The sequence below is a fragment of the Anabrus simplex genome, chromosome 11 (assembly GCF_040414725.1).
Source record: "Anabrus simplex isolate iqAnaSimp1 chromosome 11, ASM4041472v1, whole genome shotgun sequence".
Classification (NCBI taxonomy): domain Eukaryota; kingdom Metazoa; phylum Arthropoda; class Insecta; order Orthoptera; family Tettigoniidae; genus Anabrus; species Anabrus simplex.
In genome coordinates this window covers 106,962,625-106,976,632 of record NC_090275.1, presented here as the reverse complement: position 1 = coordinate 106,976,632, position 14,008 = coordinate 106,962,625, and the positions used below count along the sequence as shown (strand labels likewise).

The 14,008-nt window shown below is 43.4% G+C and overlaps 1 protein-coding gene across 1 annotated transcript in view; it reads left to right on the top strand.

The window, feature by feature from the left end:
- The window catches only part of spri (sprint), a 648,574-nt gene that overhangs the window by 411,390 nt on the left and 223,176 nt on the right, over positions 1-14,008 (top strand). The gene's annotated exons all lie outside the window — the stretch shown is intronic.

The window sequence follows — 14,008 nt, the reverse complement described above, 5'->3', positions numbered from 1 at the left end:
GGTAAAATACCAGTTAAATTTTGCTAATTTGTTTAGATTGGGCTTTTTAAGTAAAAAACAAATAGTTAGTCCCAGTGTATTTTTGTGAAAACCATGACTGCACTATCACGAAGCGTCACCGGCTGAAACTATTCGTACATTGTTTAAAATCTGCTATAGATTAAGTTATGATGGTGTCGTCACTGCCGTGAATATCAATTTGGAAGTATGTGCGAGCGTGTGGTTGAAAATATTCTTGGAAGATCAGGTAGACCTTCCCACGAAAAATGCAGCCTTATAAAATGGTAATGTTGATTTTAGAGAGTGTAGCCTACTGGGGCTACGATTATTTATATTTTAAAAAAATCGTTTTTGCAGTTGGGGTAATGAATATGTTCACCGCACGCCACTGGCAGGTCCTTTTGATAATGTTTCGACACGATGATCTCTTAATTCCCACTTTCACAGATAAACGGCGTTCAGATTTCGTAGGACTTCGTTCAAACCAATGTTTTCCGGTGTTCGAACTCTTTTCGGGTAGTTACGACTTTTATTCGCTAGAGAGCCCGTTTGACGCCATTTTGCCACTAATTGTTGCATTGCAGACGTTGCTGGAGGTTTTTCCAAACCACTTCCAGTCTTACATTCTTGCGCAATCAGTTCCTCACAGGTTTTGCACGAATCGTGCTTCGCATAACACTCGACAGTTTATTAACACACGCTGTTTTTTTTTTAATTTATTTATTGCGAGCGCCATCTTGTGTTGCATTAATCTGGTCAGTAAACACGTCTGTTCCTCTCACTCGCTCGGGAGATGCGCAGACATGTGACAGCAACCGATTGGTGCATCGAAATCATGGTTTCCAGCATTTCCTGTGATGGGCTGTTCTGTTCATTAACAAGGGTCAATTCCGCGTCAATCCTTATAAAGGGTCGATGCATAAGTTCGTGCGGTATTCTTTTGGGTTGGCAACAATGCGGCGTGAAGGGATTGCTTATCGTGATTCCGTTGTTTTAACTGAGTTTGGAGTTTGTGTGTTGTGAAACACAGGTTTTCTTGATTGTGAACGTATTACTTGTGTATATTTCAGACAAACGGATATGGAGTGTCAAGTTGAGAAACGTGAGGAGCATTTCCGACAGATTTTACGCTTTGAGTTTAACCGAGCATCCAGTGGAACAGGAGCTGCAAGAACAATTTGTAAAGTGTACGCGAATTAGCCAATTGCTGAAAGAACAGCACAAAAATGGTTTTCCCGCTTTCGAGCAGGATGATCCACATTCTGGAAGACCTTCAGATTTTGACGAAAATAGTTTGAATGAGTTGCTTCATGAGAATCATCGTCAAACAACGCGGGAAATGGCGCATTTTTTTAAAATGTGATCAGTCAACTATTGTGCGCCATTTGCACTCGATGGGTAAGGTAGAGAAATTGCGTATATGGCTACCACATGTGCTAAGTGACAGTAAGAAAAATCGAGTAAACATCTGTTCGTCATTGCTTGTCCGGCACCGGTTGGCTTGTGACAGGCACGAAGCATTCCTTTCGATCATTGTCACCGGTGACGAGAAATGGTGCCTGTATGTCAACATGAAGAAGAGGAAAGAGTGGCTCAGCCCATCAAAAAAAGCAACTCCCCGTGCCGAGGATAGTGCCCATCCACAGAAAATCATGGAACAAATATGGCATTCTTCACCACGAACTTCTTCCGAAAAACATAACGATTACCTCTGCTGTGTATAGTGAAATGAAATGGCGTATAGCTTTTAGTGCCGTTAATGTCCGAGGACATATTCGGCTCGCCAGGTGCAGGTCTTTCGATTTGACTCCCGTAGGCGACCTGCGCGTCGTGATGAGGATGAAATGGTGATGAAGACAACACATACACCCAGCCCCTGTACCAGAGAAATTAACCAATGATGGTTAAAATTCCCGACCCTGCCGGGAATCGAACTCGGGACCCTTGTGACCGAAGGTCGGCACGCTAACCATTTAGCCATAGAGCCGGACGCTGTGTATAGTGACCAGCTAAGACGGCTTGCCTTTGCTAGTGACAACAAAAGACAAAGACAACAACCAGGCTTATTGCTCCATGATAACGCTCGTCTGCATACAGCGCAATTGACCAAAGGTGTTGATTGCTTAACTAGGCAGGGAACCTCTTCCTCATCCTCCGTATTTCCCTGACCTTGCCCCCTCAGATTTCCATCTTTTCTGCTCTCTTAACCACATTCAGGGGGCAAGTGTTTCCTGACGGAGCTTCTGTTAACCAGTGACTAAAAGATTTCTTCCAGTCAAAACCAAAACAGTTCTACAGGCGAGGCTTTCAACTGCTACCTGAACGTTGGCAGAAGGTCATAGAGAGTGGAGGTGAATACATCACTGAGTGATTGTGAGTTACAGCGCGTGACAGTGGCTGTAAAATAAAATATAAGAACCGCACGAACTTATGCATCGACCCAATAAATATTTTCCGGGCCAGTTTTATTTGGCCCACCCTGTACAACTGGGCAACTATCCTCTATTAACACTAATCAGAGGGAAAAATGGAAGAGGTCCTACACTTCGAAGAATGAAGATATCGGCAAAAGAAACGGCAGGGCCACGAAGGGAGTGAAAATGATCTCCGTAGAATTCGCGAACCCAATATCGTCGGGGTCGGAAAAGAACAAGAGTTTATCAAGGAAGGTCAGGTAGGAAATTTGAAAGTGAAAGTGGGAACAATGCCAGACTCAGCTAGGGGATTCGTGGTCACAGCCCTTTGTTACTCCTTTCAGTCGCCTCTTATGGCTGGCAGGGGATACCGTGGCTACTCACAGAGGAGGACTTCGTCTTTTGTTTCTCACCAAGGCCCCCGTGCTTTGGTAAACCTGGAGCTCCGATTGCTATGATCACAATGTTATTAGCCAAGGGAAAATACCGGCGTGCTTGTCAGTTTTCCGTTTGTGGTGAGTTTAATATAATATTTTTGTAAACTAGTGTGACCAACATTATTATGATTCCTAGCTTACAGAGTGTTGCACTGGCAGCTCACACGCTCCTCTCTTGGTGTTCCAAACAATCAACCGTGCAAAAGCTGGCAAGGATTTAACCTGGCTTACCGAGCCACCACCACGCCACGTTATAATCTGAAGCAAATTGCCCATATTTTTGTTTTAATAAATCAGGCTGCGGGCTTCACGTTTGTTCCATAAATATCGCTTAATGGCGGGGCAGTGATTACGCTGTACACACCGCGCCTACAAACATTTGTGGGGCTGACCGAAACACTTCTTTTTCCCCCCTTCCTTTCACTCCAACATGGAGCCAAAGGGGTGATCAGTTCAAACATAGAGAGAGGGAAAAAATTGTTGTTTACTGTCAAGAGGACCACCCTTTGTACTAACACTGGTCTTTGTAATATACAGTATCTGGTGTATAGAAATGCTTTAAAATTGTCAGCATAATAATGCCAGTCACTTAGGTATGGTATATAAGGCAGCTAGAGAGCAGCACTGACCTACGATTTGGAGTGTCAACCCCTTAAGGGGACTCATGCCTAGAGTTTGGAACTTCTGCAATTTAACACTTATCACGTACAATTTTGAAACACAAGCACTTATTGATAAAATATAGCATAACGCAAAATTTGTAGTTGATTAGTTAATATTGCAATGTTATTAATTCAATTTCAAATTTTTATGTTGCGCAGAAAATGCTCCTTGCGGCAGAGTTTTCATTTTTGGGACTATACTTTTGCAAACTTGCTGTTTATTTATTTATTTATTTATTTATTTATGTATTTATTTATTTATTTATTTATTTATTTATTTATTTATTTATTTATTTCTCTTATGCAGAGGCTTCGTTGCGACAAAGTATGCTTTTACATTAATTTTTACCGGGCGAGTTGGCCGTGCGGTTAGGGGCGCGCGGCTGTAGGCTTGCATCCGGGAGATAGTGGGTTTGAATCCCACTGTCGGCAGCCCTGAAGATGGTTTTCCGTGGTTTCCCATGTTCACATCAGGCAAATGCTGTGGATGTACCTTAATTAAGGCCACGGCCGCTTGCCTCCAACTCCTAGGCCCTTCCTATACCATCGTCGCCAAAAGACTTATCTGTGCCGTTGCGACGTAAAGCCTCTAGCAAAAAAAAAAAGGACATTAATTATTAGAAAAAAAATACATACAAACTTGAGAAATGTAGATGGTAAGCTAATTGTAACAGTATTTTTTTGGAACTATTACCGGTAATGAATTCTGTAAGGCAATGATAGCAATTTTACCTAACGTTGACACTGGTAAACACATCTGTTTCCAAAAATTGGCGGCAAAAACGGGAATGTCCCCCTCGCTCCAATCGTCAGACCCAATATGTCGATTTCTTCTAACTGGTATTTATCCCTGTAGTAAGGAGCTGTTGGTAAGTAAATATTCCGTTTTTCGAAGTTGACATCTGCAGTTTGCGACTTACGCCTTTCAAAGTGGAATCTTTTAAACTGATCGAAGCGTTCATTCGCTACGGCACGAAGTATCTGAGTGCGCGTAATCGAGCACTCAAAGCACGAGACCACTGCGGGGAGAGGTTGCAGGCACTCTCGTAACGCCAGCATTCAGCTCTGAGGATTGAGACTTTGTCACGTCAAAAGGAATACATCAGAGGGAGCTTTGAAGTAAAACCCATCTCTGAGAAGGTCATCGGTGATTTGGTTATGATTCCCGGCCAGGGCAGGTGATGGTATTGATTATTATTTTAAGAGAAAATATAAATGGGGAACCATCCTCTATTAACAGCTAATCAGTGGAAAAATTGGAAGATATCTGACACATCGAAGAATGAAGGAATCGGCAAAAACAGGAAAAACAAAGGCGTGAAAATAATACCGTCGAGGTCGGAAAGAGCAAGATCTGATCAAGGGAGGTCGACTGGGAGAGATGAAGGCGAGGAGCCTGACCCAAGTAAGCGAAATCAATGCCGGACTTAGCTGGAAGACCCGTGGTCGCCATCCACGCTCCCTAGCTGAGAACCCGTGGGGTTCTCCCTTTACGATTGAGAGGTGATATAGTGGGTGTATTCTACCACCTTTACCCATAGGAGAAGGGCCAGGGCAGGGATTTTTACTTGAATCTGAGGACTGATTCGAGGTCCCCTCAGCCCACGTGATTACAATTGAGGAGCTATCTGACGGTGAGATAGTGGCCTTGATCTAGAAACCCAAGACGGCCGAGGAGATTCCTCATATCTACCACATGACACCTCGTAATCTGAGAGCTGAGCAGCGGTTGCTTGATTGGCCAAGACCCGGTACTGTTGCGCCATGCTTTTTGGTTTTTATAGACAACCAAAAACCCTCTTGTCACCTAACATCCGATTACAAGATGTAAGATATGCGAGTTGTTGCAGGCACGGACACCCAAAATGTTGCTAGATGTATGTGTACGAAAATAACATAATATGAGTTTTAAAATTCAGCTCAACCAGATTGATAGGCGTGATCGCCTAAAATGTTACTTTTCAAACACACATTCATGTTCATTCAACTATATCTGAGTGTAAGAACTGCTATCTTGTCTCCTGTGCGACAACTTGGCAAGGCTCATGTTTGATGTATTGAGCTCGCAGTCTTTGATCTTACATACCGCCTCCCTTGCGGTATGGTGTGCTGTTACAGCGGAGCTCCACAGGACTCACGAGCTTCAGATTCTTCACATCTTTGTCCTCTGTCCTTCTGGACTTCAATGTATGTTAGCTATTCCGAGAATTTGGGTCAGTGATGTATGAATTTATCCCGGGAGCCGAGGAGATGGGGATTAAATTACATGCACAGACATAACTAAGGTACACACCGAGCTCGATAGCTGCAGTCGCTTAAGTGCGGCCAGTATCCAGTATTCGGGAGATAGTGGTTCGAACCCCACTGTCGGCAGCCCTGAAAATGGTTTTCCGTGGTTTCCCATTTTCACACCAGGCAAATGCTGGGGCTGTACCTTAATTAAGGCCACTGCAGCTTCCTTCCCACTCCTAGCCCTTTCCTATCCCATCGCCGCCGTAAGAACTATCTGTGTCGGTGCGACGTAAAACAACTAGCAAAAAAAAAAAAGGTACAGAGTACAAAAAAGAAAACCAACAACTTAGTAAAAACCATTCTGGAGCGGTGAAGTTGAATGCAGTTATTAAGCTTTGTGGAATGTAAATGAGAGGTTTCAAACATGCAGCCCGCAGAAAAACATGAAGGTTCTACTGTGGCCTTAATCTGATACCGATACGAGGATCGATCGAATATGAACGATTCTTTTATTTAAAAAAAAGACTCTTACCAAATGAGTTGGCTACGTATATTTGGTCACTTGGCTGTAAGTTTGCATTCAGGAGATTTTGGGTTCGAACCGCACTGTCGGCAGACCTGAAGATGGTTTTCTGTAGTGTACTGTTTAATCAAGAGCACGGTTGCTTCTTTCCCAGTCTCTTCTCATTGTCGCCTTGAGACTTGTCTGTGTCGGTTTGACATGAAATAAATACAGTCGAACCTCGGCATCTTTCCCTCCGTCTGTTCTATTCTTACGTGTATTTATTTCTCTGTTTCTGGAAATTCGATTACACGAATTTCTCCATTTTTCGAAGTAAACGTTCCCTCCATAGACGGTGAAAATATTCTGTGAATCGAATTTTGTACAACATTAACTGTACAGTGCGGCTTTTAATGTTTGTGTGTTGTTCCTTAACGTATCTGCCTACCCCTGGTCCGTTAACCATAGGCAGTTGGATCGTCACTAGACCAGGCGAAACATGTAGGCCTACTGACTGTTCTTCGATACTACATACAGAGTTAGTCGAATATAAATGAAGATGGTTTTACAGCAATAACTGTCGTTGAATAACATGTGGAAGAAAAGAAGCTTGAGAGTGAAAAACATATTCCTCTGCTGTAAGTTTTCTGTCTTCAACGACTTGCTGTAATAAGTGTTGTAATTAAAATGGCAAAATACTTCGAGTTTGTTTTTATGTGGTTAAATAGCACTTATGACCGTATCAAGACGTAGTTACACGTGATTCAATTGCGTGCATACCTCAAAGGCCGGAATTCTCTACATCTCGAAATTTCGATAGCTCGAAATAAAATTCAGCTCACGAGGTGATTCGAGATATCGAGGTTTAAACAAAACCACTCTTCAATGGAAATAAAAGCAGAAACAAAACTAGTTTCTGCATAGCCTCCACAAACGCCTGCACTTTTTTTCCTCTGCTGACAGTTTCTGGATACCTTCTTCATAAAATTACAGTATGTTGGACGTTTACGTAGCCTATTGCATACGAAATTATTGGGAAAATAATTTCCATCCAAATCTTTTTACCGGGGTACAAACCAATTGTAGGCTCATGGTGACAAATCTATACCATAGACGGTGAAATCTAGAGCTGTACGCGCATTTCTCCCAATTTGCCTTTCGTAGCAGCAGTACCAACACCCTACGGCCTAGCGTTGTCGTGAAGAAGCAGTATGCTGCGGATCTTAATGTTAGATCTTTTGGAACGATAGACCTTTCTAAAATTGCCCGAGAGTTAACAGTACTACGAAGCATTCACATTTAGTCATTCAGTTAGAAAATCGAGGAACACAACACTTTAAGCATCCGAAAAAGACGGTCGTGAGAACCTTGTCGGCAAGTTATAAGTTACTGCCCAACCTTTTCCAAAGCACTTGTGGCAAAGGACTTGCGGCTCCGAAAGTGTATCAGAACTGAACCGACAAAAGTTTTCTGCAGGTTTCATGTCTTCCCTAATCATGAAATCCAATAATAATAATGGCTTGTGCCTCCGGAGAGGCCTGCTGCAGGTCTTTCGAGTTGACGCCTTATAGGCAACATGCGCGTCTGTGGTGAATTCTAATACTGAAGACGGCGTACACACTCAAACCCCGAACTATAGGAAAGAACCATTGAAGTTTAACATCCCCGACACGGCCGGGAATCGAACCCAGGGCCCGTGGGATCAAGGGCCAACATGCTAACCATTTAGCCATGGAGCCGGAGATGAGATATATTAATGTAATAGTTTAGACATGGGGGAAAATTTGCTTTGTGAATTGCAAACTTACTTCGATCAACTTGTGGGAATGTATGGGATATTCGAGATTTTAACATAGACTTACGTTCCTGGATAACGAGTTCATGGAAATATATATATTTTTTTTGCTAGTGGTTTTACGTCCCACCGACACAGATAGGTCTTATGGCGACGTTGGGATAGGAAAAGCCTAAGAGTTCGAAGGAAGCGGCCGTGGCCTTAATTAAGGTGCAGCCCCAGCATTTGCCTGGTGTGAAAATGGGGAAACCACGGAAAACCATCTTCAGGCCTGCCGACAGTGCGATTCAAACCCACTATCTCCCGGATGCAAGCTCACAGCCGCGCGCCGCCAACTCGCCCGGTAAGAAACAATTTAAGACGCTTTAAGTGTTGGGTAGAACGCGCATGCGGCCTAGAATATTTAACTTACGATTATGTTTAATGTCTCAGTTGACAGATAAAAGAGGACGCTACCAGTTGCAAAAACAAAAAAAAAAAAAAAAAAAAATAATAAAAAAATTAAGAAGGAAAAAAAAAGAAAATCTGAAACGTAGTTGTCATGGATTAGCGCTAAATATGTGACGTCACGCGCACGCACTATTATAAGATGGGCCCCCCCCCCCAAAAAAAAAAAAAAAAGACTCGCGCGTTCAGTTGGAGGTTAGCTGTCGTTGTGAATACATCGTGGTCAATTGTATAGAATAACAAATTTAATAATGGAGATAGGCCGATTTTTAACATAGACATCCAAAGAAATCAAAAGGCATTTGATTTTCTCAAATATCGATTTTTTTTTTTTTGCTAGGGGCTTTACGTCGCACCAACACAGATAGGTCTTATGGCGACGAAAACATCGATTTAATTTGAATGTTGTTCCGAGCAACTCTCCCAGTACAATGGGAATTCATTTACTGATCTTACTTTTACTCGTAATATTACTCCCTAACTCTTAAACTATGTCTCTTATTTCTCATATCACAAACCCACACTACGCCGAGTTATTGCCAATATTCCAAGTGTACCACGTTCTACTGAATAAAATGTATTATCCACATAATAGTTGTCTTTTATTTCTAATAAGTCAGTCTAGGAAGCCCTCAAAACTCTGCGGCCGTTCCAGTAGTGACAACCTAACACCAATTATTATTAATTATTATTATTATTATTATTATTATTATTATTATTATTATTATTATTATTATACATACACACATACATACATACATTTTCATTATAGACTGTTATGCCTTTCAGCGTTCAGTCTGCAAACCTCTGTGAATTTACTAAACGTCGCCACAATCCTCGATCTGCAACTAATGTTGTGGCCTTATTTAGTTCTATACCTCTTATCTTTAAATCGTTAGAAACCGAGTCTAACCATCGTCGTCTTGGTGTACCTCTACTTCTCTTACCCTCCATAACAGAGTCCATTATTCTCCTAGGTAAGCTATCCTCCTCCATTCGTCTCACATGGCCCCACCACCGAAGCCGGTTAATGCGTACAGCTTCATCCATCAAGTTCATTCCTAATTTATCCTTTATCTCCTCATTCCGAGTACCCTCCTGCCATTGTTCCACCTGTTTGTACCAGCAATCATTCTTGCTACTTTCATGTCTGTTACTTCTAACTTATGAATAAGATATCCTGAGTCCACCCAGCTTTCGCTCCCGCAAAGCAAAGTTGGTCTGAAAACAGACCGATGTAAAGATAGTTTCGTCTGCGAGCTCACTTCCTTCTTACAGAATACTGTTGATCGCAACTACGAGCTCACTGCATTAGCTTTACTACACCTTGATTCAATCTCAGTTAGTATATTACCATCCTGGGAGAACACACAACCTAAATACTTGAAATTATCGACCTGTTCTAGCTTTGTATCACCAATCTGACATTCAATTCTGTTCAATTTCTTACCTACTGACATCAATTTGGTCTTCGAGAGGCTAATTTTCATACCATACTCATTGCACCTATTTTCAAGTTCCAAGACATTAGACTGCAGGCTTTCGGCACAATCTGCCATTAAGACCAAGTCGTCAGCATAGGCCAGACTGCTTACTACATTTCCACCTAACTGATTTTTTTTTTTTTTTTTTTTTTATACGGGGGGCCCCCGTAGCCCGCTCCCCCGCCGTGACCATCGACTCAATCTACATGGCCTCCGACATGCTATTAATTTCTAAGTAGAAAAGAGATAGCTGGGTAGAGTGGGAAGTGATACAAGGAGTATCTGCCTGTTTCCATGTCAGACACGTTACCAGGCGAGATTGTGTTAGGTATATGGTGTTGAAGTATGGTATTGAAGGGTCAGGGAAAAACCACATAGGCAGAAAGAAGAAAGAGCCTACATGTAAAACCTGACATCTTGTGATAGCACATGCAAGGATGTGGGCTGGAAAAAGACCAGAGGTTGTGTTAGTTAGGGATATGTGTCATGCAATCATAACCATTTACCTAGCTTTTGTCAATTATTATGGGGGATCAGTCCTACTTGTCACTGCCTGGTGCGGCTCGGGTCCGCTGGCGTCTGGGCTTTGGGCCACAGGTTAGTCCCTTGGTCCAGCAGCCAGCAGTCCCTGGTGCCAAGTCTCCTTTTAAGGAGAAGGGGATTAGTGCCAAGCCTTACTTGTTGTAAGGGGCATCTTCTTTCCCGCCTGATGACGTCCCTTCTTTGCGGTGTTGGTGTCACACACTTGTCTCTGTAAATATATACACAAATATACACACATCCTATTATATATACATTATTACTTTTCTTCTTTAGAGTGCGGGCCGCATTTCCGCTCTCGTGTCCTGTAGAACAAATACAAGTACAATTAGTAGATTAATAGTTAATGATATTAGCAGGCGTGGGTTTTTTGTCCACTCCTTTGTCGTTGGTGGGAGCGGGTAGGATTGGATCGTCTCTTTCTTGGCTGTGCTGCCTTCGTCGTGATGTATTACTTCTCTCAATCCTCGCTCGCTTGGCCAAATCTGTAACATAGCAATAACATAACACAATCTAGGGAAAGGATGTATGTTGTAAACAAGCATGCACATATATACAGGTGTTGCGGTGTGTGTGCATAGTGTTAAGTGGTGCGGTATTGTGGGTTGGTGTCAGTTTAAGAGCGAGGGCGGTTTTGGGCCCCCGGCCTCCTGGCCCTGTGCCTGAACAGAATGTGTTTCGGTGTGGGGTATTTGGTGTATAGATCGACGTCATAGCGTCCTATTCCACTGACTAGTGGGTTGACCTTACTACCCCATGACTTCTTGTACATTCGGAATGTTTGATTTCGTATGTGTTGCCTTATCGAGCTGACTTTCGCAATTGCGCGTAGGTGGCGTATTGGTGTGTCATACGGGAGTCTAGCCGCTGCTCGAATGCATTTGTTTTGTATTAGTTCCAGCTTATCCAGGTTTGTCATAGCAGTGTAGCCCCAGGCGGGAGCTGCGTACGTTATTATCGGCCTAATTAGGGCCTTGTACATGTTTATTGCTACTCGCTTGTTAATACTGGATCTTTTATTCAGTATCGGATAGAGCTGTGCCAGTCGTGCGTTTGTTTTCCGCTGGATGTCTTTAATGTGATATAGCATGGTTAGTTTTCTATCTAGGACTACTCCTAGATATTTGACCTTGTCGTGCCATGCTATATCCCGATTAAATAGTTTGAGCGGTTTTATGTTAGCTGGCATACGTGTGCGTCTGTTCTTCCTGGTGAACAACACAGCTTGGCATTTGTCAACGTTGACCTTGATACGCCATTTGGTTAGCCAGGGCTCGAGAGTTCGCAGTGCTACTTGTAGTCTCTTTCGGGCGCATGCTAGCTGAAAGTGTTGTACTGTGATAGCAGTGTCATCCGCGTAGAGGTGCGTGGTAGTGAGTTCCGCTGTCGGCATGTCATTCGTAAATAGAATGAACAGGATTGGCCCTATAAGTGACCCCTGGGCTACGCCCGCCCTGATTGGTCGCGTGCTTGACAGCGTGTTATGAACATCTACTTGGAACTCTCGGCCTTCCAGGTATGATTTAATTAATCTTATGTACCCTGGGTGGAATTCGAGGTCAATTAATTTCGCTAATAGGCCTTCGTGCCAGACTTTATCGAATGCCTTCTGGATATCAAGGAATACCGTGCCTGTGTCCCTCCGCTTGTTTAGTCCGATGGTCGCTTGTTCTAGGACCCGGGTAAGCAGTTGCGGGGCGGAGTGGCCGTTTCTAAAACCGAATTGTTCGTTTCGAATGATTCCTCTTTCCTTGATATGTGCTATGAGCCTTTTCAGCAGTATTTTCTCAAATACTTTGCTGAGGGCGTCCAGGAGACTGATGGGCCTATAATTATTGGGGTTAGATTTGTCCTTGCCTGGTTTGCCGAATACAAGAATTCTCGCCTTTTTCCACTGTTCCGGATAATACTGCAATTGGAACATTGCATTGTATATTTTAGTGAGTAGTGCGAGGGCTTTCGGTGTTAGCTTTTTGATTATTATATTTTGAATCTCATCTGGGCCGGGTGCCTTCTTCGGGTTAAGGTGATCTATTATCCACTTAATTTCGTGGATATTAGTCTTCTTAACCTCGGGCTTAGGTGCGTTTGCTAGGAATTCCGCTACCTTGACCTCTGTTTGCCTAATGAAGGCGGGGTCCGACGGTTCGTCATTGGGCTTAAAGGCCTCCTCGAGTGAGTCGGCTATCACCTCTGCTTTGTCTTGATTTTCGTATACTGGTCCGTTGGGTCCCTTAATTGTTGGGATCACGTGTGGTTCTCGCGTGAAATGTCTCGCTAAGTTCCACACCGGTCTGGTATTTGTGTCGAATGTACTCAGTTTGTTATTCCAGATTCGTGACCTATACTCCATTATTTCGGTTTCGATTTCGACCCTGAGTTCGTTTTTACGTATCCGGTCTTCATCGCGGTGGTGTCGGGCCCAGTTGCGCTTGTGTCTGTTGCGCTGGCGTATTAGATCTTTAATGTGGGCCGGTATTTCAATGTTAGTGTTTTGTCTAGGTTTGTGTACCGGAATGCTCGCAGTTGTGGCTGCCTGGATCGCATTTACGAGTGTTCTTAGTGATTCATCCGTTTGGGCTGGGTTTACTATTTGTATGTCCTCAGTCCCCTGCAGGAGTGAATCTAATTTTCTTTCGAATTTACCCCAATTGGCTGCTTTATAGTTGAGTCGGCGCTTGGGGTTATTCTCATATTCCTCCGGGTTCGCTTCCAGTGTAAATATTACTGGTTGATGCCTCGACCCTAGGTCGTTAATGACCTTTATGGTGTGTCTTTGAGGAATATTTCGCAGTAGGGCGATGTCCAGTATGTCGTCGACCTGTTCGTTTGGTGCTAGGAACGTGGGTTCGCTGGGGGCTGTTACCACATAGTCCTGTGATAGCATGTGGTTGTACAGCCTTTCGCCGTCTGCGTTAGGTTTCAGGCACCCCCAGCTGGCGTGTTTCGAATTTAGGTCGCCTCCTAGGATCGTGTTTCGATTTTGCCTTAATACCGATTCTAAATCTTGTGTGTTAAGGTGTTTAGGTCTGGAGTATGCCGATATTACATTAACGAGTGTTCCTCGCACTGGCATGGCAATTCCGCACGCTTCCAGCTCGACCAGTTCTGGTAAGTCTATTTCCATATGTTTGATGTCCTTCCTTACCAGAACTGCCACTCCTCCGACTCTATTAGCCTTATCGCTTCTGTGTATTTTGTAGCCTCTTATAGTGAACTTCTTCCCCGGTGGGAGGAAGGTTTCAGTTAGGAGAGCTACGTGTATAGTGTTCGCGGCTAGGAAGGCTTCGAGTTCGTATTTCCTAGACCTGACGCCCTGGCAGTTCCATATTAGAACTCGAAGCTCCTGCGTGTTATTATTGTTATTATTATTATTATTATCGTCTTCGTTTGGTTGTTCAGCCATCTAGGGTCAGGAGGTCAGCAATGGCATTAATCAGGTCCTTCAGCCAGGGGAATGGTAGCATGTTGGCCATCATAACCCCAGTGGTTATG